Here is a 25,734-nt window from a genome sequence, read left to right as displayed (position 1 = left end):
AAAATAAAGGTATGTGTCCAACTACAACTAAAAAATAAATATTTTTTAAAAAGTTCTGATAAATAAGAAGCTGTAAAATGATAATAGAAGATTAACTGGAGATTTAGAAAAGGGAATAATTAACTTTTAAAAATTGCTCATTGAGTGTACACAGAAATTCTGCATTTGGCATGATGAGAGTGGTGGGATTTATAGGTGCCTGTTTAGGAATAAATGTCTCCTGGTTTCAAATGTATGTATTATTTGTCTTTCTGCTAGGCTGCATGATTAGGAATTAAATTGTGTCATTTTTTTTCATGTTTAGGAAAAAAATGGTTCATTGATTTTATGATAGTTACCCCATAAGATTGTCTATGGATATTTAAAATCAGAAACATGATGGGTGGGTACTTTTTTTCATAGATCAACAGGGGAACAAAAGGTAATTTCAATCTAAATAACATAAAAATGCAAAATAAATGTAATCTGATTTCCTAAAAATCATTTTGCAAGCAAGAAAAATGGAAAGGTTGATGTGTGCATCCTGAAGCTGGCCAGCTAATGTTAATAACTTAGGGTTTTCAGGCATTCACATTGCATCTCATCTTTTATCTCAGGCAATCCAAATGCTACTTTTAAAAGTACAGTTCCTGTTGTGTGGGTTCTTTAATATCTGTGACAAGGAAGTGTTAATTCTACAGAACAAGGGGTGCAGAGTGTTCTAACATCATTATAAGAAGCAACTTTAACCACCATTCTTTCAACTACATCATCTTATTTGCAAAAGCATTTGGAAACAAGACCCCTTAACAGTGGAGTTGATGTTTTTATGAGGATATTTTCATATATTTTTTCTTATTACAAAATGAGGCCATTGCTTATTTCAATGTTAGAATACTTAGCTGAAAAATGTCAGTAGTTTTACATTTACATATTAAGTGACCAAAACCTGATATTTTTGAAGCTTAAGAAAGTAAGCTTCTATTACTTCTATTATCACGCTTGACATCCTATCTAGAGCTAGCTCTTATATGTATGAATGACCTGGATTATGTTAGCAGATAGTTTTTACTTATGTAATTCTATAATGCAATAAAAACTATTAATGTTATTATTATCATGTCACTTTATAAGAGTTTCTTAGTGTACCAATTTGTATGGCATTAGCTCACACAATCAAAATTATGTGAAAAGGGTACCCTTGACAGGCCTGTTTATAGTTGAAGGCATTGAACATCACAATAGTAAAGTAATTCATCAGAAATCACACACCTTGCAAGTAGTAGAGCCAATATTAATATCCCAAAACAGAATCCTTCATCTGTTTTAAAAGGCTAACTTAAATACTTTAGAACCTTCATATATAAGTTGACTCTAAGACTTAGAAATTAGTAATCAGAACTCTTGATATTATAGTTATTTTAATTTTACTCACTACACAATAAAGTAGTATGGCTGGAGTCATAATGAGGAAAATATAATCCTATAACAGTTCAACTGACCTAATTTTTACCCCATATTTTTTCCATAGGTTATTTCACCCAAAGCTAACACACACATATTTTCTCTCTCTCTCTCTCTCTCTCTCTCTCTCTCTCTCTTTCTACACACACACACACACACACACACACACACAGAGTTATATCTCCAGCTCACACCTTTCTTCTAAGATCCTAATTCATGCTACCATCTGCTACCCCGTCATTTCAATGCTGCTATTTCAGACATATTATTCAGCCATAAAGAAGAATGAAATTCTGTCATTTATGGCAAAATGGATAGAACTGGAGGACATTATGTTAAATGAAACAAGTCAGACATAGATAGATACTGCATGTTCTCTCTTAATAAAATATTAATTATGTGTACAAGCTTTAAAAGTTGATCTCAAAGAGGAGTATAACAGTGATTACTGGAGGCTAGGAAAAATAGAAAGGCAGGGATGATAGAGGGAATTTGGATAATGGATACCAGAAAGCAGTTAGTTAGGAGGAATAAATTCAGCAACAACAAAAAAGAAGAAATGATAAGGAGATGGAAATTTTAATTACACATTCCATAAAAATATTCAATATGAAACACTGAAATGTCACACTGTACCCCTTAAATGTGTATAATTATATATATCTTCATCATCTTCATCCAAAGTACCCATCAACTTTTTTTGGTAGCAGGAATTGAACTCAGGGGCACTCAACCACTGAGCCACATCCCCAGCCCTTTTTTGTATGTTATTTAGAGATGGGGTCTCACTGAGTTGTTGATGCTGGCTTTAGAACTTGGATCCTCCTGCCTCAGCCTCCCAAGCCCCTGGGATCACAGGTGTGAGTCATTATGATTGGCACCCACCTACTCTTTTTTTAAAAAAATATTTTTAGTTGTAGATGGACACAATACCTTTATTTTATTCATTTTTTGTGGTTCTGGGGATTGAACCTATGGTCTTGCACATGTAAGGCAAGCACTCTACCAACTGAACTCAATCCCCAGCCCATTTATTATGTGGTGCCGAGTATTAAACCCAGTGCCTCACACATGCTAGGCAAGTGCTCTACCACTGAGCTACAACCGTAGCCCACTCAACTCTTACTAGAACAATTGTAATTCTTTTCTTACTATTTGTCCCAAGTCTACTCTTGCCCCCATGTTTATCTTTAACTTGTTAAAATATTAATTATGACATAATAGAGAAAAATATAATAGAGACTTATGCTGCTCAAAAAGCTATAATTCACCATTCTTTTACAGTGATAAATATATTTTTATAGATCTTACACAAATATTTTGTTTTTTAATTTTTCCAGACCTCTTTTTATGTTTTAATTAATGCATTGTACATAATATTGGGCTATATTTTGACATAATCATACATGAATGGAATATAATTTGCTGCACTTAAATTCTCAGTACTTCCTCTTTTCCTTCACCTCCCCCGCCCTGTTCCATTTCCTGTACTCTACTGGTCTTCCTTCTATTTATTCAAAATCCTCAGCATGCCCTATTTAGTTGCCCATCTTGCTTCCCAGGCTTTGTGCATGTATACACTCTACCACTCTGTTGTGAGATTTCATCTATTCTGTGAATTCTTCATGATTCTCACTGTTCCTCTCTCCCCCATTCTCCTAAACCTGGCCAATTGCTAGGATTGTTGGATACTCAACTCTAATGTCCTTTCCTTTCAGAGGATTTCTCTGACTTGAAAGTCCTCCCACCTCCAAATTTTGATGAAGTCTCCATTTTAGATAGGCTTTTAGCAGCATTGTCCAATAGAACATTCTGTGGTGATGGAAAGTTACCACATATAACCTATACCATATGTGACTAATAAGCACTTCAAATATGGCTGGTGAGATTAAAGAACTGAGTTTTTCAATTTGAATTGGTTTAAATTTAAATAGCCACTGACTATTATATAGTTCAGAACTTTTCCTTCCAATTGTCTCTTATCATGGCACTTATGTGTAAAGCTCAGTGGGTGGTTGTTTAATGTCTGTCTACTGAAACTTTAAACTTTGTTAGGGGAGAGTCATATCTGCCTCATTCATCATCAGCATTTAGCAGAGTACCTGGCATCTAGGAGACAATCAATGACTCTTCATTGATCACTCCATATATTGCTCACATATTCTAATTATTAGACAAATAAGAGCCCTTTCAGAATTGTGAGCAAGAAGACTGACAACATAAACTTTGAAAGCAGGGGACCAAGGAGTACTGGGGAACAAAGTTAACCAAACTATGCTATGAGAATGTATGAATGCATCCAATTCTATATATGACTATAATGTACCAATTTATTTAAAAATAAATAAATAAATATAAGGAAGATCGATAGAGGAAGGGATCAGGGGGAGATAGAAGAGGAAGAGATAGTATTGAAGATTATGGAGAAAACTATGTTATATGACTTTCTGAATATGTCAAATGAACCTCACCTTTATGTATACATATAATGCACTAAAAATAAAAAAAAAAATCATCAGCAGTAAACTTTGCATTTTAGAAAGAGTATGCTGACAGCCATGTGGAAGAATGTGTACACGTGACTGAAAGATACAGAGCTCAGAAGATTGGTACATTTATCCCAAGCAATAAGTATCAAGGCTTAAATCATGGTATGTTCTTAGGGGTGTTGCATATATTTACGAGTTTAGGTATTAATTAAACTTGAGACATACAGGAGAGAAAGGTATCTTAGTTTGTCTCCTACTCCCTAAAGCAGACAAGGGCATTGGTGGTTATTTGGAAGATGGTCCCAGAGAATCCAAGTTAGGAAGGGAGGACATGAAACTGGGAAAGGAAAAAAGCCAATAAGGATGAACTATTGATAAAAATTATTGCTGAGAGCAACTGAGACTCAATATCACTGGGACTGTGATATTGAGGAACTGTGTGGAACAACACTTCACAATTGTCCCATTAGAGAATGAGAAGGCAGGGACATTATTCACTAGCTCCCATCTCTTATAGAAGGCCTCCTGTTATAGTTTGGATGTGAGGTGTCCCCTAAAATCTCACATATGAGACAATGAAAGAAAGTCCAGAGGATAAATGATTGACGTTGTGAGAGTCTTAACACAATCAGTGATTTAATCCCCTGATAGGGATTAACTGAGTGGTAACTGAAGTGGTAGGGTGTGGCTGAGGAAGTGGAAATTGGGTATGACTTTGAAGCATATATTTCTATCTGAAAAGTGGAGAGCTCACTCTCTGCTTCCTGATCACCATTTGAGCTGATTCCCTCCATGATGCTCTTCCACCATAATGTTCAGCCTCACCTTGAGCCCCAAGGAATGAGTCTTCTGTCTATGGACTGAGACCTCTGAAACTGTGAGCCCCATATAAACTTTTTCTTCTCTATGATTTTTCTGGTTGGATCTTTTAATCACAGCCGCAAAAAAGCTGACTAAAACATTTCCCTTGAGATATTTGGCTCCACTGAGCATCTGTGTTAGGCATTTGTGGCCCAGTGAGCTCCTCTACTGTCAGAAAAAGTGCTTATGTGGAGAAGTGAGATGCAAGTGCTCCAGGAGAGAAGTTGTCAACCAGCCAGGAACCATTTCCCTCAGCTGCAACACCGAGGGATATAGAGCAGGGCATCAACTGCATCTGTTCCAGATGGTTCTAAAAATACCCTCAGGTTTCTGACTTGGGCAAATGAATGGAATGGTGAATTATTCCGGAGAAGTGGGAGATATTAAAGAAGGTAGGGATAACTTAAGAACAGGTGCTGCGCTTCATTTCTTTTGCAATTCTATCACTGTCTCCCCTGCTTCATAATGGACATGGCAGGGACAAGTAGTGATGGCACCATCATTTCAAGCACTGCTTTCCTCATGGCTTCTGTGTACCCAAACTCTATGAGAAGTGAACACAAAATGAACTATAATTAAATATTCTACCATCATCTTTCCTAACATCCAACTCACCTGTACTTAAATAAAATAATGTGGTACAGAGAATATTAAAATGTCCCCAAGATTCCTGAATCCTGGTGTACATGTTCTATGTAATCTCCCTGTCTTGAGTGTGGACAGGACCTAGAATATGATTGGATATCATTCTCATGATTAGCTTACATTATATGGCAAAGGTAAAGAGATATAAATAAGATTGCTACTCAGTTAATCTTGAATTAATTGAAAGATGAATTATCCTGAATGGACCTGAGTAAACAAGATGAGTCCTTAAATTAGGGTCTACAGGTCAGATATGATTTTATTACTAGCTTTGAAGAAGCTTGCTCCTATATCGTGGGAATGCCTATGAAGGGAGCCATGTAGCAAGGATCTGAGGGCAGCCTTGAGGAGCTAAGAATGGTATCCAACTGAAAACCAGCAAGAAAATGAGGACCCCAGTTCTACAAGCACAAAAAATGAATTTTTAAATAAATCTATTTGTTATACATGACAGCACCAATGCACTTCAATTCATAGTATACATATGGAGCACAATTTTTCATTACTCTGGTTGTACACAAAGCAGAGTCACACTAAAGGAAATGAATTTTAACAACCTGATAGAGTTTGGAAGTGGATTCTTCCCCAGTCAAGCCTCTAGACAGGAATGTAAACTGGCTAACATCTTGATTGTAGCCCTTTAAGACTTCCAACAGAGAACCCAGTAAAGGCATGCCTGGACTCCTGACCCATGGAAATTATGAGATAATTAATTTGCATGTGGTTTTAAGCTGCTGAGTTTGTGGTAAGTTACACAAAAATGGAAATCTAATATAGGTAGTAACTAAAATAAAGAGGTCTGTAATTGGATCCACCCTGTTTTAGTTTTACCTTGAACTTATAGCTGAGAGTTTGTATGCCTCAGTTTCCTCATCTACAAAATAAGAATAAAAATACAACTTATGTAATTTTTATAAGTATTAAATTCAGGCTTTAAGTCAGAACTCAACTAACTCAGCTATTATTATGATATTACTATGACACTGTTATTGTTTTCATCATTATCTAATTCCTTCCTAGGTCCTAAATTATCCAGGAGCTTAATAATTAGATATTGATTTAAATAAAGCTGAATAAAATTGATTTGGGGGGAGTGGTGATTTTCTGACAGGTTGATCTAAGAAGAATGGAATAATTTTATGTTCAGTTTTATGAAAATTAAGTAGGTATTTACTATATTTTTAGGAGAAAAAGGTGAATAAATCTAAAGAGCAAATAGTAAGGGTTTAGTGAAGAAAAAAATTAGGCAATGTGGCACAGTTGCTATACTAAGTGTTTTTCAAAATCAATTACCAAAGCATAGCATATATGTATAACACTGTAAAAATCCTAAGTAAAAAGCTGAAAAAAATTTAAAAAACTTCCATGTATCTGACATCCAGATGAAGAAATATTATTTTGGGAAATTCTGGAAGTAATTATAGAACACATTCCTCAGTGCTATGCCTCCTCAGGGGTGAGATAGCTGGCCATTTATAGAATTCCTCAAACTTTAGCCTATATCAGAATCATCATCAGGATTATGAAAATACCTCATTGAACCCTACCTCCAAATTTTCTAATCATTGGGTCTGAGAAAGAGTTTGATAATTTGCATTTATTACAAATTTCCTGGAAATGCTGATGCTACTGTTCCAGGGTCATGATTTGAAAACCACTGTCATTAGTGTTTCTATATGGAATTTCTTCCCCATGATTTCTCAAGAAATGTATTATTCTGAATTTTGAATCCTAAGATAAACCTATTGATAAATTGGGAAAATAGAGAAGAGTATTATAATTTTCTGGCATGAATTAAAGCTTAAATATCAACATAGAGATGATGGTCTTAAAGGAATCCACTAATATAAAGCCAAAAGAAAAAGAAAAAGTGTGAGCAAAATTTCACATATAGAATTAAAAGTTAAGGTCAACATTTCCAGGAACAGAGATAGGAGTACACAGAAGAGAAATAATCATGATCTGATTGGACAGTCTTGCTTGTATCTGTTGTTAGGCTAAAACTGTGTAGTGTATTTGTGTTCTACTGCTAACAGTAAGTCATTCTTGCAAATACAAGAAATATCCATTAGTTTATATCCAGAACTATGCTTTGTAAAAATCCTTTCATTTATACATTAGAATAACAAGTCTCAGAAGCAAAATAAGTCCTTAGATTGGCAATTTCAACTTGTGAGTCTGGGTAGTGTTGTTAACTTTGTTAAAAGACCTAAATAATGCATTATTCAAATAATATCCAGTAATGTTCATTGGCATTTCCAAATACTGAATATTCACAATAGAGTACTGTACTTTGTAAGTACTACTAAATGTAATATTGTTATTTATTAAAGATTTTCTATACTCATAATAATGTGCAAAGAATGTAAAGAACACTAAAGTATTTAAAGAATAATTTATAATTTGGGGAATTCCTATATATCATTTCCCAATATTTCAATTTATTATTTCAAATGTTGAAGAGTTTGAAAACATTATTTTACACCAACTTTTATTCCTCATGATTGTTCATAAGAAGAGCTAATTATCTGACCTTTTCCCCTTGTGAAGAAGACAGAGCCAGCTCTATGTATCTACCAGAGAAAGCTGGAAGCAACTGATATAAAAATGGCATTACAAAAGACAAAAGATAACTAGTGTTGGTGAAGGTATGGACAAAAGGGAACACTTGTGCACTGTGGGTGGGAATATAAATCGATCCCATCATTACAGAAAACAGTATGGAGTTTTCTCAAAAAATTTTTAAAAAATAGACCTATCATATGATCTAGCAATCCCATGACTGGATATATGCCCAAAGGAAATTAAATTAGCATTCCAAAGAGTGTAGGCACGCACTCTGTTGGTCAGTGTGCAATTACCAAGATATGGAAGCATATCTAAGCATCTGTGTAAAATGTCCCCAAAAAGCTTATGCATGAGACAATGCAAGAGGGTTCAGAGGAGAAATGATCTTGCCCTGAAATCTTAATCCAATCAATGAATTAATTCCCTGATGGGATTAACTGGGTGGTAACTGAAGGCAGATAGGGTGGAGCTGGAGGAGATGGGAATTGGGGGCGTGGAGTCTATATGTTGTAATCTGGCAAATGGTCTCTCTCTCTCTCTCTCTCTCTCTCTCTCTCTCTGCTTCCTGATCATTCATTATCATGTGAACAACTTCCCTCCCCCACACTCTTCCCCTGTTAAGTTCAGCCTCACCTGGAGCCCTGAGGAATGGTGCTGGACTTCTATAGACTGAGACTTCTGAAACTTTGAGCCCTCAAATAAACTTTTCCATCCCTTAAAATTGTGCTGATGGGATCTTTCACTCACAGCAGTGAAAAAGTTGACTAAAACAGTGTCCATAATCAGATAAATGGATAAAGAAAATGTAAAACATACAAACAATGGAATACTATATTCAACTTTTTTTAAAAAAGGTAAATCCTGTAATTTGCAACAACATGGATGAACCTGGAGGACATCATGTTAAGCAAAATAAGCCAGGTACAGAGGAACAAATATTGTATGATCTCATATGGTGGGTGACGAAGTTTCGGGTCAGAGGAGACAGGGTGATAGTGATCAAAGTCTTCAAAGTTTCAGTTAGGAAGAATAAACTTCAATGAGTTATTGCACAGAATAGTGGCTATAATAAATAATAATGCATTGCATATTTAAAAATTCCTAAAAGTGTAGATTTTAAATGTTTTCACCACAAAATAATAACTATATGAATTGATGCATTTAATTAGCCTGATTTAATCTTTTAAAATTGTAAATGTATATCAAAACATCCCATTGAACTCCAAAATATATGCAATTGTTATTTGTCAATTAAAATAAAATTTAAAATAGAGGGCACAAGTATTGAGGGAAAGATATTATTGAATTACTATTTAAAAATAGTTTTATTGAGGTATAATTTATATACCATAAAATTAAACCATTTTAAATGTATATTTTTTACATGTACATGATTTTTGGTAAATATATAGAGTTGTTCTACCATCACCACAATTCAGTTTTAGAATACTTTCATCACCCCCATGTATCCCTCATGCCAATTTTCAGTGAACCTCAACTACCCAGCTCAAATATCATGCAATCATTGTTGATCTATATGCTTTAATTTTGTGTGTGTTAGTGCTTGTGTGTGTTACTGGGGATTGAACCCAGGGGTGCTCTACCACTGAGCCACATCCCAAGCCTTTTCTCTTTTGAGATGGTGTCTCACTAAGTTGCCCAGGCTCAACTTGATCTTGAGATACTCCTTCTTTCACCTCCTGAGTAGCTGGGACTACAAGCATGTGCCATTACACCTGGCTGCTTGAATTACTTTTAAGGGATCTGTCAACCATAGGACTTTATGAAAGTAGAATCCTGAGACTTGAGCACAAAAATGCAAGCTCACTCCAGGGAATTCAGAAAGCATTTGCCTTTCTGAGAACACATGCCTTCCTTGCATTTGCCATTTTGACACTTAGCAGCTTTCCTCATTAGCACAACTTTTCACACTTAGCAGTCCTGCAGACTCCTGTTGATTGTACGAGACCCTGGAATCCTAGAAATACTGAGGGTAAAGGGGCTCTGTTGTGTTGTGTGTTATAAATATTGGCTTGTTTGCTAGTGTAGACACTTTGCTTCCAGGTAATTCTTCATGGATAAAATCAACAGAACACAGGTTTTGTAAACTTTGAAGTGCCAGATATTTGCTTTTGGGCTTTCCCTAGAATGTTATCTTGTCCTAACTTCATAAAATGATGAATTTAAACCCTGTTCTCTCCATCTCAGTTAAAGAAACTGATGTCACAATTAGAGATACCTGGAGTTTTCTACCCATCCCTAAGAACATGTGTTCATGTTGGACTTCTAGGTAACCTTTTCCGAGGCTGAGAAGATTCTATTATTGTGTTCTTCACTCTCCTAAAAGCCCAAAGATCCATCTTTGTTCTGACCAATAACTTGAAATTTGGTATTATAAAATGAATAAACATTTTCTCTCTGAGCCTCAGTTTTCTTATCTGTAAAACAGGCCTAATCATAGCACACCCTAAGTGTAAGGGAAATACACTAAAGAATAAAAAAGAGAATTATATATAATATTTAAGACATAGGTAATACATTCTATTTTTCATCCTTTCATTTGTTTACATTGAGTAAATAAGAGGTTCCACTCTGCTATTCTACACAAGACCTAAAAATTGCAATATAAAAGGAATAGGGGTTAGTGGTATAGCTCAGTGGTAGAGTCCTTGTCTACCTTGTGCAAGGCCCTTGGTTTCATCCTCACCACTACTAAGCAAAAATGAAAACAAACAAACAAAAAAAGGGGTAAATTATTGATATGTATAATAACTCAGATTGACTGGAAGGGAATTATGATAGTGAGAAAGACAATTTCAAAGCTTATATGATTCATTTTATATAAATAGAAACGTTTTACATATATTTTTTTAAATTCTTGAAATAACAAAATTATAGAAATGGAGAATGAATTAGTGGTGCCAGCAGTTAGGATTAGGGGGAGGGAACAGGTATAGCTTATAAGGGGGTAACACAAAGTAGCCTTGTGGTGACAGAACTGTTCTGTATCCTGACTGTGGTAGTGATTACATGAAGTTACATATGTGATAAAATTGCATATATCTGCACACACAGGTAAGAAAACTGAAATCTGAAAAAGTTCAATAGTGTATCAATGTCAGTTTCCTGGTTTTGATATTATACTATAGTTATGCAAGATGTTACTATTGGGAGCAGCTAGATGAAGGATACATGGAACCTCCCTATATATATCTTACAACTTCTTGTGACCCTACAAGTATTTTAAAATAAATATTCAAAACAATTTTTTGTGTAAGATACAATTAATTAGCAAATTTAAGATTCTCCCCATTATTCATTAGGGTAAGAGAAGAGATCAAGAGGAAGATTAGATGAATTATAAGAAGCAAAGAAGATATATTTGTTTTGGACACGCGTGTATATTTATAAACCTGTGACCCCATTGCATATTTAGGTGAGCATGCCTTTGATTGCCATAAATGAAAACATAAGATATTTTACATTTGTTTGGTTCTTTTTAAAAATATTTTTTAGTTGCCAATGGATTTTTCACTTTGTTTATTTATATATGGTGCTGAGATCAAACCCAGGGCCTCACACATGCCAGGCAAGTGCTCTACCCCTTAGCCACAACCCCAGTCCTGTTTGGCTCTTTTCAGCTTTTACAATGCATCTTGCATTTATTATATATCACTACACATATATCCACTTTGTTTTTAAAAATGGCTAATTAGTATTCATTTCTATGATATGCCAGGCAATACATTAATTATGTAACCATTTCCTCATTAATCAGCTTTGAAAATGAAACTTCAGTGAAAATGTCCCTATATCTGTCTTTGCAAGCCTGTATCGCTATGAAAATTTTTCTGAAGTGGATTTACAGGGTCAGTATTTTGTCAAATTGCACACTAATGATGAAACTTACCCATGTCAATTAATCAAGCCATTAACTTAGTTTAGGATAAGAAAGGACATAGATACGGAGATGTTCATGCTGTTGAGAGTGAAACAGAATGGGCAGAAGGGATCATCAGCACCTGCTGTTGAATTAGAGGTGCTACTCTAATCTCCCTTCATCTACTTGAGACACAGCGGCTATGAAACCAGATGTGACCTCCTTCCTGATCAAGTCTCAGTAGCTATCTTCCAACTTTTGTAGGACTTTGTTTATATGCCACACTTCTTTCTTTCTTTTTGAGAGAGAGAGAGAGAGAGAGAGAGAGAGAGAGAGAGAGAGAGAATTTTTTAGTATTTATTTTTTTTCGGTGGACAAAACATCTTTATTTTATTTGTATGTGGTGCTGAGGATCGAACCCAGCGCCCCACGCATGCCAGGCGAGCGTGTTACCACTTGAGCCACATCCCCAGCCCATATATGCCACATTTCTATATGCATGTATTCCATGATACTCATGCACCATCACCTTTTGACATATCATTACTATTTCCAAATTTGAAAATTACCATGTCCATGTTAAGAAAAACTAGTGCATAACACATGTAAATTTTTGATGTTTTTGGGAAGCTCTTTTTCTGGGATTCACAATTACACTATCCTCCTTTCAGGAATCTCCAGTAGATTTCAACAACTGCTCTTATGGGGCCCATGATTTGAAAATCATCTTTGAATACATTTCTACTAGAGTGTAATTGTTAGAGGTGGTATAGAATAGTGATTAAAAGCAAGGATTAGGTTGACATTTTAAATTTTACCTTGCCCACTCATGCAGCACAGAACAGGGATTAAAAACCTATCAGCACAACTTTACATTTCTCTGGTTGTACATGATGTAGGGTCACACCATATATGCAGTCATACATGTACCTAGGGTAATGATGTCTATCTCATTCCACCATGCTTCCTGCCCTCCTGCCTCCTCTCTCCCTTTTTTTGTGTACAATGAATCAAATGCATTCTGTTGTCATATATGCCTAATTAAAATAAATAAATCTAATATATAAATAAAAGAAAATATAAGAAAAACAAAGGATAATAACAACACTTTTTAAGTGTTGAAAATTATAATGAATAAAATCAAAATCATGCATACATCTCACTACTGTTTACCTTAATAAACATGTAGAACTTTGGAAATAATAATAAAAAAAACATCAGTCTGGCTCAAGTCTAGAGTCTCTTACTCACAATTTCAGTTACATATTACTATATTAATACTCTGTAGTGAGTAACCACACACACACACACACACACACACACACACACACACCACAATGCCATACAATAAAAAGCATTTATTTTTTTGCAAATCCATGGGGGAGCCTGGGGTTGGCTGATCTGAATGACAGGTCTCAGCAGAACTTCCTCAGCTGGAACCAGAAGAGTGGGCAGGACATATTCTTCTCATGCTTATGACAAAATGGCAAGAAACATCTCAAGTCCCGACTCAGGTGATGACCGCTTATACCCATTGGCCAAATCAAGGCATATGGCCAAACCTGATGTGAAGGGGTGGGAAGCAAGATGAGAATTACTACTGAGAAACATGGCACAGGTTATCACCACAGAGAAGGGTGAGGATTTGGGGCCATTAATGCCATCTGCCACAACCATCAATCTAACACTACTTCCAATATGTTTCAAGGTTATTATTCATTCTCAGCAACTTAGTAGAGTCTTTATGGAATATACTACACTACCTCTCCTTTTGTAAACAGATAAGGTTATTTCTTTTATTTGAAAAGCATTACTATTTTCTCTTGGCCTCTGAATATAACCAGGCTAGATTGTTACAGCATCTTAGTTCTTACTTTCTTTCTATCATCTAGGGACACATTTGGCTATAGTAAAAGAACTCAACAAGGGAGGAGGAAGGGGAAGAGGAAGGACAGAAGAATTAATCAGACTTAACTTTCTTAGTCTTGTATTTGAATACACAACAAGAGTTACTCCACATCATGTACAACCACAAGAATGGGATCCTAATTAGAATAAATTATACTCTATGCATGTATAATATGCCAAAATATACTCTACTGTCATGTATATCTAAAAAGAATAAATAAACCAAATTTTTTTAAAAGGAGAACTCAAGAGCTAACAGTAATTTAAATAATAAAGAAATTCATTTTACACAAGAATTCCGGTGATTCCAGGTTTGGAGTAATGGCTCAATGAATGAGTCAGGATTTTTCTATCATTGGGTTCTGTTGTTATCAGCCTATTGGCTTTTCTGCCTTAGGTTATTGCCTCCTGGTTTCAAGATGGCTGCTGCAGTTCCAAACACCAGAGTATCTCATTTTCATATTCAAGCCAGAAAGAAAAGTAAAGGATCTATACCAGAGAGTATGCTTTACTTAAATATTGTCACTTTATAAGGAAGAAAGACTTTTTGCAGAAGTTCTTGGCAAACTTCTTCTTCCATATAACCATGCAGAACTGTGTCACATGGATACCCATAGCTACAAAGAGACTAGGAATATAACTATTTGTCTGCTGTTCATGTTTTTACCATTTTAATAGAAATTGAAAAGCTAGAGGGGTTGGGATGGCTATTGTGCACCACTAGCACAATATATCATACTTTTTTCATTATATTGAGAGATCATTTTAGGGCTTCACAACCTAACTTTATACTCTTATAATAGTTTTCAGATTGCCAGGCAGATTGGACAGAGGAGAATTAATCCTGTTTTTCTGAAAAGTCCAAGTCTGGGCTTATGAGTTAAGTATTCTTTTTCAACACTTGGGATTTTATTTTTCATTTTAAAAAATTAGTGTTTGTTTATTATCCCAGTAGCTTAGTATAACAACAATAAGGAAACCATATAATCATTTTGAATAACTGAAAAAGACAAGAAAACAATACAGAGTCTTTGTTTCAAAAATTCAGCATTGAACTTCTTAGAATATTCAATCTGATTGAAATTTACTGAGACTCTCTACCTTTGGGATAATCAAGCTATTATGTAGTTCCCTAAATAGCAAACACTGAAAAAGAAAAACTCAGTTTTACTAGTAACACATACACCTATAAACAAAGTATTTAGTCTGATCCTCATTAAGAAAAGTAAAATCTATTTCCATTTACTTGTGGGAAAAAAGATTGATTTTTTTTTCATTTGTCCTTAGATAAACACGAATAGCTACACTCTGAGAAAAATATTATTCACATGCAGTGTCTTCTTCCTTTGCTTATCAAATTAAAATTATTCAACTCTCCAAATTCAGACACAAATGTGTCTTGTCAGAACACATAAATTAGGGGCAAAAAAGAAACAATAAGAGAGGTAAATAGAGAGCCTACATCCTGGGAACAAATCTTTACTCCTCACACTTCAGATAGAGCCCTAATATCCAGAGTATACAAAGAACTCAAAAAATTATACAATAAGAGAACAAACAACCCAATCAACAAATGGGCCAAGGACCTGAACAGACACTTCTCAGAGGAGGACATACAATCAATCAACAAGTACATGAAAAAATGCTCACCATCTCTAGCAGTCAGAGAAATGCAAATCAAAACCACCCTAAGATATCATCTCACTCCAGTTAGATTGGCAGCCATTATGAAGTCAAACAACAACAAGTGCTGGCGAGGATGTGGGGAAAAGGGTACACTTGTACATTGCTGGTGGGACTGCAGATTGGTGCAGCCAATTTGGAAAGCAGTATGGAGATTTCTTGGAAAGCTGGGAATGGAGCCACCATTTGACCCAGCTATTCCCCTTCTCGGTCTATTCCCTAAAGACCTAAAAAGAGCATGCTACAGGGACACTGCTACATCGATGTTCATAGCAGCACAATTCACAATAGCAAGACTGTGGAACCAACCTAGATGCCCTTCAATAGACGAATGGATAAAAAATATGTGGCATTTATACACAATGGAGTATTACTCTGCATTAAAAAATGACAAAATCATAGAATTTGCAGGGAAATGGATGGCATTGGAGCAGATTATGCTAAGTGAAGCTAGCCAATCCCTAAAAAACAAATGCCAAATGTCTTCTTTGATATAAGGAGAGTAACTAAGAACAGAGTAGGGTCGAAGAGCATGAGAAGAAGATTAACATTAAACAGGGATGAGAGGTGGGAGGGAAAGGGAGAGAGAAGGGAAATTGCATGGAAATGGAAGGAGACCCTCAGAGTTATACAAAAGTACATACAAGAGGAAGTGAGGGGAAAGGGAAAAATAATACAAGGGGGACAAATGAATGTCAGTAGAGGGGGCAGAGAGAGAAGAGGGGAGGGGAGGGGAGGGGAGGGGGGATAGTAGAGGATAGGAAAGGCAGCAGAACACAACAGACACTAGTATGGCAATATGTAAATCAATGGATGTGTAACTGATGTGATTCTGCAATCTGTATACGGGGTAAAAATGGGAGTTCATAACCCACTTGAATCAAAGTGTGAAATATGATATATCAAGAGCTATGTAATGTTTTGAACAGCCAACAATAAAAAATTAAAAAAAAATAAATTAGGGGCAAAATATAGTCTGTGAATTAGAGTGAGTAAGAAAGGATGTTGTTATCCACATGCTAGGATACCAAAGTTTAAAAATTGTCAGAATTCTCTAAAAAATGTGTTCATCCATATATTGTGAAGCAAAATGAAAAAGTCCAGGAAACAAAAGGAATTTTTTTTTTTGAGAGAGAGAGAGAGAGAGAGAGAGAGAGAGAGAGAGAATTTTAAAATATTTATTATTTTTAGTTTTCGGTGGACACAATATCTTTATTTTATTTGTATGTGGTGCTGAGGATTGAACCCAGCACCCTGCGCATGCCAGGCGAGCGCTTTACTGCTTGAGCCACATCCCCAGTCCCCAAAAGGAATTTTTATTTAAATTAATTTAATTTTATTTTGGAATTTGAATTGATGGTCAATTTTATACTATCAAAGAAGCTGATGTCTGGTCCTTTAATATATCTGCTTAACATATCCATACATATGAAATCCCATCATCTCTCCAATGAGATTACTAATTTATAAAATTAACATACATGCACACACAAGTACAAATAAAACTGGCATAATCTAAATAAGATCAGTAGACTGCATTACTGTCCATACCCTGATTATCATATTATATTTTAGTTTTGCAAAAGATTACCATTGGAGGAAATAGGTACAATGCACATGACAGTTCTGCATATAATTTTTCTAATTTCATATGAATCTACAATTATCTAAATAAAAAAGGATTATATGCTAAGCACAAGAATTAGGCTATTTGGTCCCTGGAAATACAGAGTTAATATTATAGTTATGAAAGTCCTTAAAATGGCATTTCTCATATCATGTTCCTCAGAAAATTAGTCCCATTACATACTCTATGAAAAAAAAAGGCATGACAGGGTAATTTGTGGTCAAATAATTTTAAAATTCCCTCCTGGAGATTCACAATGCTCATGAGTATAATAAAAATTCTGCAAATCTCTGTACATTATTTTTCTATGGCCATAGTAACACTGGGGTTATAAATAGCTACAGAGTCTTAATGGCATAAAATAATAAACATTTATTTAGCTGGTTTATTAGGAAGGGGTTGGCTTATCTAGACTTGGTTAAGGTGGTTTGTTTCTTCTCTATGTGACTTACATCCACTTCTAAGGTAGTCTCACCTTGAGGCAAGGGAATTAGCCTGGGGTAACTCTTTGTTTTTCAAATAATTTTCTTGTAATAGATTCCTGGAATAATGGTAGTCAAAGTACACATGATCCCATGTGGGGTGGGAGACAGAGTATCAAATTATTATAGAAACAAAACAGTAAATATACACTGTAATAAGTGCTATATGAAGGAAAGATATACATGACTATTGAGATTATAAAATAAGGATCTGACCTGTCTGAGAGAATAAAGTTGGTATGGGGAAATTTCCCAACAGAAGTGACATTTGAGCTGATATCTGAAGTATGTGTAGGCATTAAACAAGAGAATAAAAGAATATATTCCTAGTAAAAGAAGATATAGGAGCATCAGCCATCCAAAAAAGGCATTGCAGAAGGCCTGAAAGAGCCATCAGGCTGATTGGCTAGAAAGAGATTCCAGGAGGGCTGGGGTTGTGGCTCAGTGGTAGAGCGCTTGCCTAGCATGTGTGAGGCACTGAGTTCAATTCTCAGCACCACATAAAAATAAAATAAAGGTCCCTCAACAACTAAAAATGCATGTCAAAATGTTAAAAAAAAGTGTTCTGAGGAAAGGCCCAAAGTAACAACAGCTGCCTTGGAACAACAACTGGAGCAGTATGTTAGGAAAGATGGTAGTTTGTAAAGGTTGGCTATGTGGGGGAGTGATAATTGATACAGAAAAATATATAATTCCCTCTCCTTGGCTTGTGAGTTATCTATTCAGAACAAGAGAAGCTCTCCCAGAGCTGAGGTAGTCAGCAGCTCTTAGGCATGTGGAAAATACAGCATTTCCACCCAACCCCATTGGTTTTCACTCCTGGGAAGCTCAGTGACCCCTTTAGGAGGTAGCCCACCTTGAAGAAGGAAAGGTACCAGGATGGAAAGGCTACTTGTGAATTCTTCTTGGGGATGTAAACTGGCTGCAGCCTTTCAAAACCAAGAGTTTGGCTGCCTTGTACAAGGGGGAGTGTACTGGTCTCTGTTGTTGTTCTGATGCATCCTCTTTACTTGTTGCTGTGAGTATTAGCCCAAACAACTCATAGCTGCTCCTCTCCCTGAAGATTTTCCTCCACTGAATGGCAGCTGCCTCACCTGGAATGTTATTGACAGGGACTACAAAGGGCCTGTCCCCTGGGTTCAAGGTTAGACTAACTAGGTGTTATCTGTGCTCCAGAGTGCTGCATGGGCTCAGGCTGAAACCCCCAGCTGAGCCCACATACTTGCTTGATTTCCTTCATGTCTTACCTTGATTTCGTTAGACTTTTCTCTTGAGAGTTTGCCCTTCACTTCAATAAAACACTCATATCCAAAACTGTTTCAAGATCAGCTTCTAGGGAGCCTGATCTAAGACAGGGATTTGGTAGTGGTCAACCAGTTAGCTATTTTTTAAAAAGAATTAACATAGGTTTGGCAAAAATACTCTTTCAGATGATTAAAATGGTCAAAAATGGATGCTGTCCAATGAATAAGTATACCTGGACAGGTTTTAAGTTGCAATGCCTAATGCCTGGGACGTGGGAAGTTTATGTTAAACTTGCAGATTCTAGTTTCACAAGGTATTTCCTACAGAGGAGAGGTCAGAAAACTATGACTCATGGGCCAAATCTGGCTTTTTGTATAACCCATGAGCTAAAAATGGTTTTATATTTTTAAATGCTGAAAGGAAAACAAAGAATATTTATGGTGTCTGATAAATATATGCAATTAAAATTTTTGCATCTGTAAATACAGTTCATTGAAAGCCAGTCATGCCCATTTGTTTACATTTTGTCTGTGTCTGCTTTGAATTACAATAGCAGAATGGAGTAGTTACCAAAGAGATCATTTGGCCTCAGGAACTTAAAATTTTTACTATCTGCTTTTCCTGAAAAAGTTTGCCAACCCCTACTGTTGAGGAATGAAGAGCTTGAGTTCAGTTCTTTTGATGAAGCTGATTCTGTTGGTAAATTCCAACTGTTAGAAGATTTATCTATTTTGGGGGGTTAACAAGTTTGAATTGAGCAGACATCAAGGAAGTAGTTATGTTTGTGGCTAATGGGGTAGAGGCCTCTGAGTTAAAGGTAAAAACCCATCATAAGAAAAAAGGACATTGCAGTTTGGAAAGACACTCAGGTTTTGTCACTAAGAGGAAGGAAGAGGTTGCCTTGCAGCATAAGGGACTTGGAGAGGTGGGGATAATGGAGTGGGCCAGCAAGGAACTTGCAGAGCTAAAATAAGTGAAAATCAGTAATTGCTTTTCGATACTGTCTAAGCCCCAGGAGTCCCACTGAAGCAGTCAAAATGGATTGAATTCCAGCTGGAGACAAGGCTTGCTATTGATTAGGCAGGCCCATTCAGCATCTTGCATCTTAGTATGAATGATTGCTCTCCAAGAAAACCTGCCCAGAAGTAGGTTTCCATCACTTTTCTGATGACTCAAGAGAGTATACTAGGTAGGATAAAGTCATGGCGATAGATTACTGCAGCACAAGCTATAAGGGGAAGAATGTGTGAAGGTAAGTGGGAACACATTCAAATTTAACTCACATGTGTTTGATACAGAATAAATTTTTTACACTTATGTTACTACTCCATTGTGAGTTCCAATTTATGAATGAAGAAAATAAGACTTGGAAAGTTTAAAAATATTTATGCAGGACCACAATGCTAGTAAGTGAAAGTAACTGGAAGTAGTAGTGTTAGCAAGCTAGATAGGCATCATGGGGTGAGGGAAAAGTTGAGAACGGGAAAAAGAAGACAGGAGAGGGATCCCACCACATGTAAGAAACCAGGGGGCTGCCACTGGATTTAGGTCTTGGACTCTTGTAGATTCAGGCTAACTACTAGAGTGGGCCTAGGATGAGATCAGTGAGCATATTAAGGATCCCAGAGACAACAGAAACAGCACAAGTTCTAAGTATGGATAAAGATTGGAATATTCCCTATAGTGTACTATATTTTCAGAAAAGGAAGACTACATGCATACTGATTGAGAACATGGAGCCCAAAACCAATCTGCCTATCTACTTAGCTTGTGTGAGTTAGGTTAAGTCACTTTAACTTCTTTGTGCTTCAGGACCACAAAATGGATCTAACAGTAGTGCTTATCCCATAGGGTAGCTCTGAAGATAAAAACAAGGTTAATAGTATCAAAACATTGCATTACCTCATGAATATGTACAATTTTTGTGTTGTTATTTATCAGTTAATTTTAACAATATTTTCAAAGGATTTAAGATTTTCAAAATGTAAATGCACCTTTATTAAATAAAGTAGATAAAGGATATCATTAGTAATGTTCTTGTGAACATCGAAAAATAGGTTCTAATAAGGTATAATTTGCAGCATCTGTTGACTCCCATGGTGTAAATACTCCCACCATGGCAGGTTTTAAGCTACAAAGGTAGCCTCATTGAATGAAAAATTGGGAAGAGATTTATGCAATAGCATATCATTTGATATGTCCCTACACAGATGCAATGATGAAATTAATCTCAAGAGCATAATCATAACAGTGAAATAAATAGAAATTTTTAATATTACCTTTGTTTTAAAAATACTTCATTTAATTTTTAATTTATGTAATTTAATTTTTAATAGAGGCTACGTTTAATAATTGATTCTTAGTCCCTAAAATTTGAATAATTGTCTCCCACCAGTTTATATAAAGTAAAATTGACTCACCAATGGCATGTACTTTGGAGCCACTAGTCTTTTTTTATTGGCAAAGGAGAGATCTGTGGGAAGACTTCTATATAGTTCATTCTGTGAGCCAGCTTCATTTGGCTTTAGGGTACCTAGATATTTGGTCAAATATTATTATGGGTGTTTATGTAAGTATGTTTTTTAGATGCGATCAACATTTAAAATGGTAGACTAAGTAAAGCAGATTGTTCTCCCTAACTTGAGTGGGTTTCATCCAATCAGTTGAAGGCCTGACTAGAACAAAAGAATGCCCATGCATTTGGCAAGGGAGAATTCCCCTGCCTGACTGCTTTTAAATGGGACATCAGTTTTTTTCCTGCCTTTAGACTTGACTTGAAATACTGGCTCTTCTTGGGCCTCAAGTCTGCCAGTCTTTGGGATGAAACTACACTATCAGATCTCCTGGGTCTTCCATCTACATAAATAATCATGAAGATCGTGGAACTTGTCAGCTTTCCTAATCGCATGAGCCAATGTGAGCCAATATCCCTTATAATAAATTAATCTCTCTCCCTAACTCCCTTCCCCCATCCACATATTCTTTCCACATAAACATGTGTGTACATCCTACCAGTTCTATTTTTTTTTTTGGAGAACCCTGAATAATACAAGTTCCTATGTAGAAGAGAAAAACTTCTGCATTCCAGTGGATGTGATCATTGGCTAAAATCTGAGAGTACAGGCTACTGCATCTTTAAAGGTTGACCTCTCCTGGTGGCAGCAGGAGTGCTCCCTGCTCAGATTGTCAACAATCTGAAATCATCCAAGACTGTGCATATGCTCTTACAGTTTCCCCTTGAAAGAGGGCAGATTTGTGGAAGCCTTTCTTTATTATGGAACACAAAGGAACCACACAGGTTTATATTAGCAGCACAACTGAGCACAATGAAGGCTTAGCTTGGGAATTTAGGTAATGCTTTATCAACACTGGAATAATGCAATATATAATGATGGAGAAATAAAGAATGTTGTGACCTCACCTATGTTTCCCCCTATTTCTCCTGTATTCTTCATTGAGGGTCATCAGGATATTGATTCATTGTCCACGGGAGGATAGTACTGGATGAGTTGGAGCTGTCCTTGAGCAAAGGCAGGTTGAAGACAACAGTCAACCTCCAGATATAGTTGAAGATTTATTCTGAAAAGTCTCTCCAGCCTTGCCATTTTCCTCCTATACCCTTCTCACTACATACCAGGCTTCAATAGATATTCAGTAAGTTGTTTTCTAATAAATGAATGAATGAAGAAATAAATAATTTAACTTTGAGGAATAAAAAGTTTGGTTTGGCTTTTCAAGAGAAAGAACTATCAATATCTTGAGGTTAAAAAGGTTCTACAACACTGCTGTAGAGTAGTGTTAATAACATTCACACTTTCCGCCATCACAAATAGAGGAATATATTTCCCTATTCTATTAGTGTTGGGCTCAGCAATGTGACTTATTTGGCTAATGAGGTATTAGGAGATGGTTGGCATGTGCTTTCATCTCTCTGCTGTCACCATGAGAGGAGTTTTCCTTAGATAGTTGCTACCTTATCAGCCTGAAATGGATAGTGAGACATACTGAACAGAACAGAGCCCAGTCCATAAAAAGGCAGACTTGCTTGGGCCCACAGCTTGAAACAGGGTAGCCTATTAGAAGTCAGTCTAGGACATCCAAGCTCAGCCAAGTGACAGACACATAAGTATTGTTGTTTGTTATGTGGCAATAACTGACCCATATAACCATAGAGCATGAAGAATTCTCAAAAGGACAGCTTGAGGCTAAATACTCTAGGGCCATGCATAGGGCTATGGTCCTGGTCAAAACTGAATGGGGTTAAAAACCTTTGTGTCAAGAGTTTTAAGCAGAGGAAACAGTTTTTCTATTATTCTAACTGTCCATCATCTTTTAAAGAGTGCATTATGTACTAGATACTCTGCCAGGTATACAAATACAACCTGGAAGTAAAATCTAAAATTTCACTGTTGAATTTGAAGGACCATTAGTCTGCTTTTGTACAAGGACCTTGGGTCATGATTATTCTGAACAAATGCAGTTCCTGCCTGCATTCTCTTCATTAAGAGACATATGAGCCCCTTGAAATTTTCCACTGCTATCTTTTTAGGGAAGATGGATAGAAAGAAACTCTTTTCTTCTCTTTATTTAAAAAACCACTTGGGCTTTTCACCAAGGTGGGAGCAAAAGCAAAGAATGAAGCTCCTGCCCTTCCTCAAACTAAAGCCAAAGCAAAGGCTTTGAAGGCCAAGAAGGCAGTGTTGAAAGGCACCCACAACTACAAAAGGAGGAATATCTGCATGTTGTCACCTACCTTCTGGCAGCTCAAGATATTGTGGCTCCCCAATATCCTCAGAAGAGTACCCCCCCAGGAGAAACAAGCTTGCCCTCTGTGCCACTATGCCATCATCAAGCACCTTCTGACCACTGAGTTGGCCATGGATTAGATAGAAGACAACACACTTGTGTTCATTGCTGATGTCAAGCCCAGCAAACCCCAGATCAAACAGGCTGTACAGAAATTCTATGAAACTGATGTAGCCAAGATCAATACCCTAATCAGGCTTGTTGGAGAAAAGAAGGCATATGTTTGACTGGTTCCTAATTATGATGCTTTGGATGTAGCCAACAAAATTGGGAAAATATAAACTGAGTCTAGCTGGTAAATCTAAATATACATTTTTTCAACGTAAAAAAAGCCACATGACTTATGTATCAGTTTGGACACTTTTTGCTATGAAAGATGAAAACCCAACTTGAAGTGGGTTAAGTGTAAAAATTAAACTATTAAATGGCACATCGAATTGAGAATTCCAGAGGACTGGCATCATGAAAAGATCCAGTGGTTCAAGTTTTATTATCAGGCTCATTCTTCCCTATCCCTTCACGCTATTGTCTTCTATAATGGCTACATTCCAAAAGTCCTTTTGGTGAAAAGATTGCAGGCAAAAACTCTAGGTGTTTATCCTCTATGGTTCAAATTCAAAGGGAAAGATTTTCTCTTTATTTATAGCTCTCACCAAGTCCAGGGATTAGCTTTTAGTGGGACTCAAAATGAAGCTTAGCTTTACTTGAGCCACATGTCTATAATTGTGGTTGAAGGAATGAAATGTTCTGATTGTCCAAGGATGAATTATGTAGCATGATTGTGTCTCCCTTTCTCAAAAACCTGAACAAAGGAAGAAGAGAAAAAAATAGTGCTAATGTTACCAGAAATAAAATGAATGAAAATTGTCTGGATAAAAAGAAAAAATACATATAAGAAGATTACTTTTTAGAGTAAATATACAGGAAATTAATTTTGACTTTCTTCACAAAAGAATAAAGTGGTCCCTACCTCACACCATATACAAAAATTTGTTCAAAATAAATCAAAGACCTAAATGCAAAAGTTTAAATTATAACACTTTTAGAAGAAAACATAGGGGCAAGTCTTTGTGATGTTGAATTTGACAGTGGATTCTTAGATGTATCACCAAAAGTAGAAATATACTTCATCAAAATTAAAAGTTTTTATACATCAAAAGACATTATCAGGACAATGAAAAGGCAATCCATAGAATAGGAGAGAATGTGTCCTAATCACATGTCCAATAAATGACTTAGATCTAGAGTATTGGGAGTTCATAACCCACTTGAATCAAATGTATGAAATATGATATGTCAAGATCTATGTAATGTTTTGAACAATTAATAATAATAAAAAAAGGAAAAAAAAAGATTTTTTAAAGCAAAAAAAATAGCTGATCGATATGGTTTTATAAAGATGTACCATAATTCACTTCGCCAGTGCAGTTTGGGGCCATTTCAGAAGCCTTCCGGATGCTTATTTTCTTTCTTTCTGCTAATATATATATAATGTATCAATGAACATCTTTGTGCAACGTTAAAAAAAGAATATTTACAACTCTACAATAAAAAGACAAATCAATTTTAAAAATGCACAAAAGATCTAAATAGACATTTCTCCAAAAAATTATACAAATGGCCAATAAGCATATGAAAAGAAGCTCAACATCATTAGTCACAAGAGAATTGGAAATCAAAGCCACAATTTATTTATTGTTTTGATTCTGAAGATTGAACCAAGGGCCTTGTGGATGCTAAATACACGTTTTGTCACTAACCTACATCACTGATTCTCGAAGTCACAACTTGATGCATTTTCATCTCCACCAGCATGCGTATAACCAAAAAGTCAGATAATAGCAATGTTGATAATAGAAAAATCAGAATTCTTACACACTGCTGATGAAAATATAAAATGGTAAAACCACTTTGGAAAACAATCTGTCAGTTCCTCAAAAATTTTCCATTTAACCAAGATGTTCTACTTTTAGGTATACACCTAAGAGAAATGAAATATTTATGTAAAAAGTTACACATGAATGTTCATAGCATCATTATTCATAATAAAAAATCCAAGTGCCTATCATCCAATAAATGGTAAAACAAAAAGTGGCA

At 35.9% G+C, this 25,734-nt stretch overlaps 1 pseudogene; it reads left to right on the top strand.

Moving 5' to 3' along the window:
• The window catches only part of LOC139703345 (large ribosomal subunit protein uL23-like), a 35,163-nt pseudogene extending 11,245 nt beyond the window's left edge, over nucleotides 1-23,918 (top strand).
• Nucleotides 23,919-25,734: the final 1,816 nt, after the last annotated feature.

Source organism: Marmota flaviventris, chromosome X, assembly GCF_047511675.1.
Source record: "Marmota flaviventris isolate mMarFla1 chromosome X, mMarFla1.hap1, whole genome shotgun sequence".
Classification (NCBI taxonomy): domain Eukaryota; kingdom Metazoa; phylum Chordata; class Mammalia; order Rodentia; family Sciuridae; genus Marmota; species Marmota flaviventris.
This window is presented reverse-complemented; position numbering and strand designations above follow the sequence as displayed.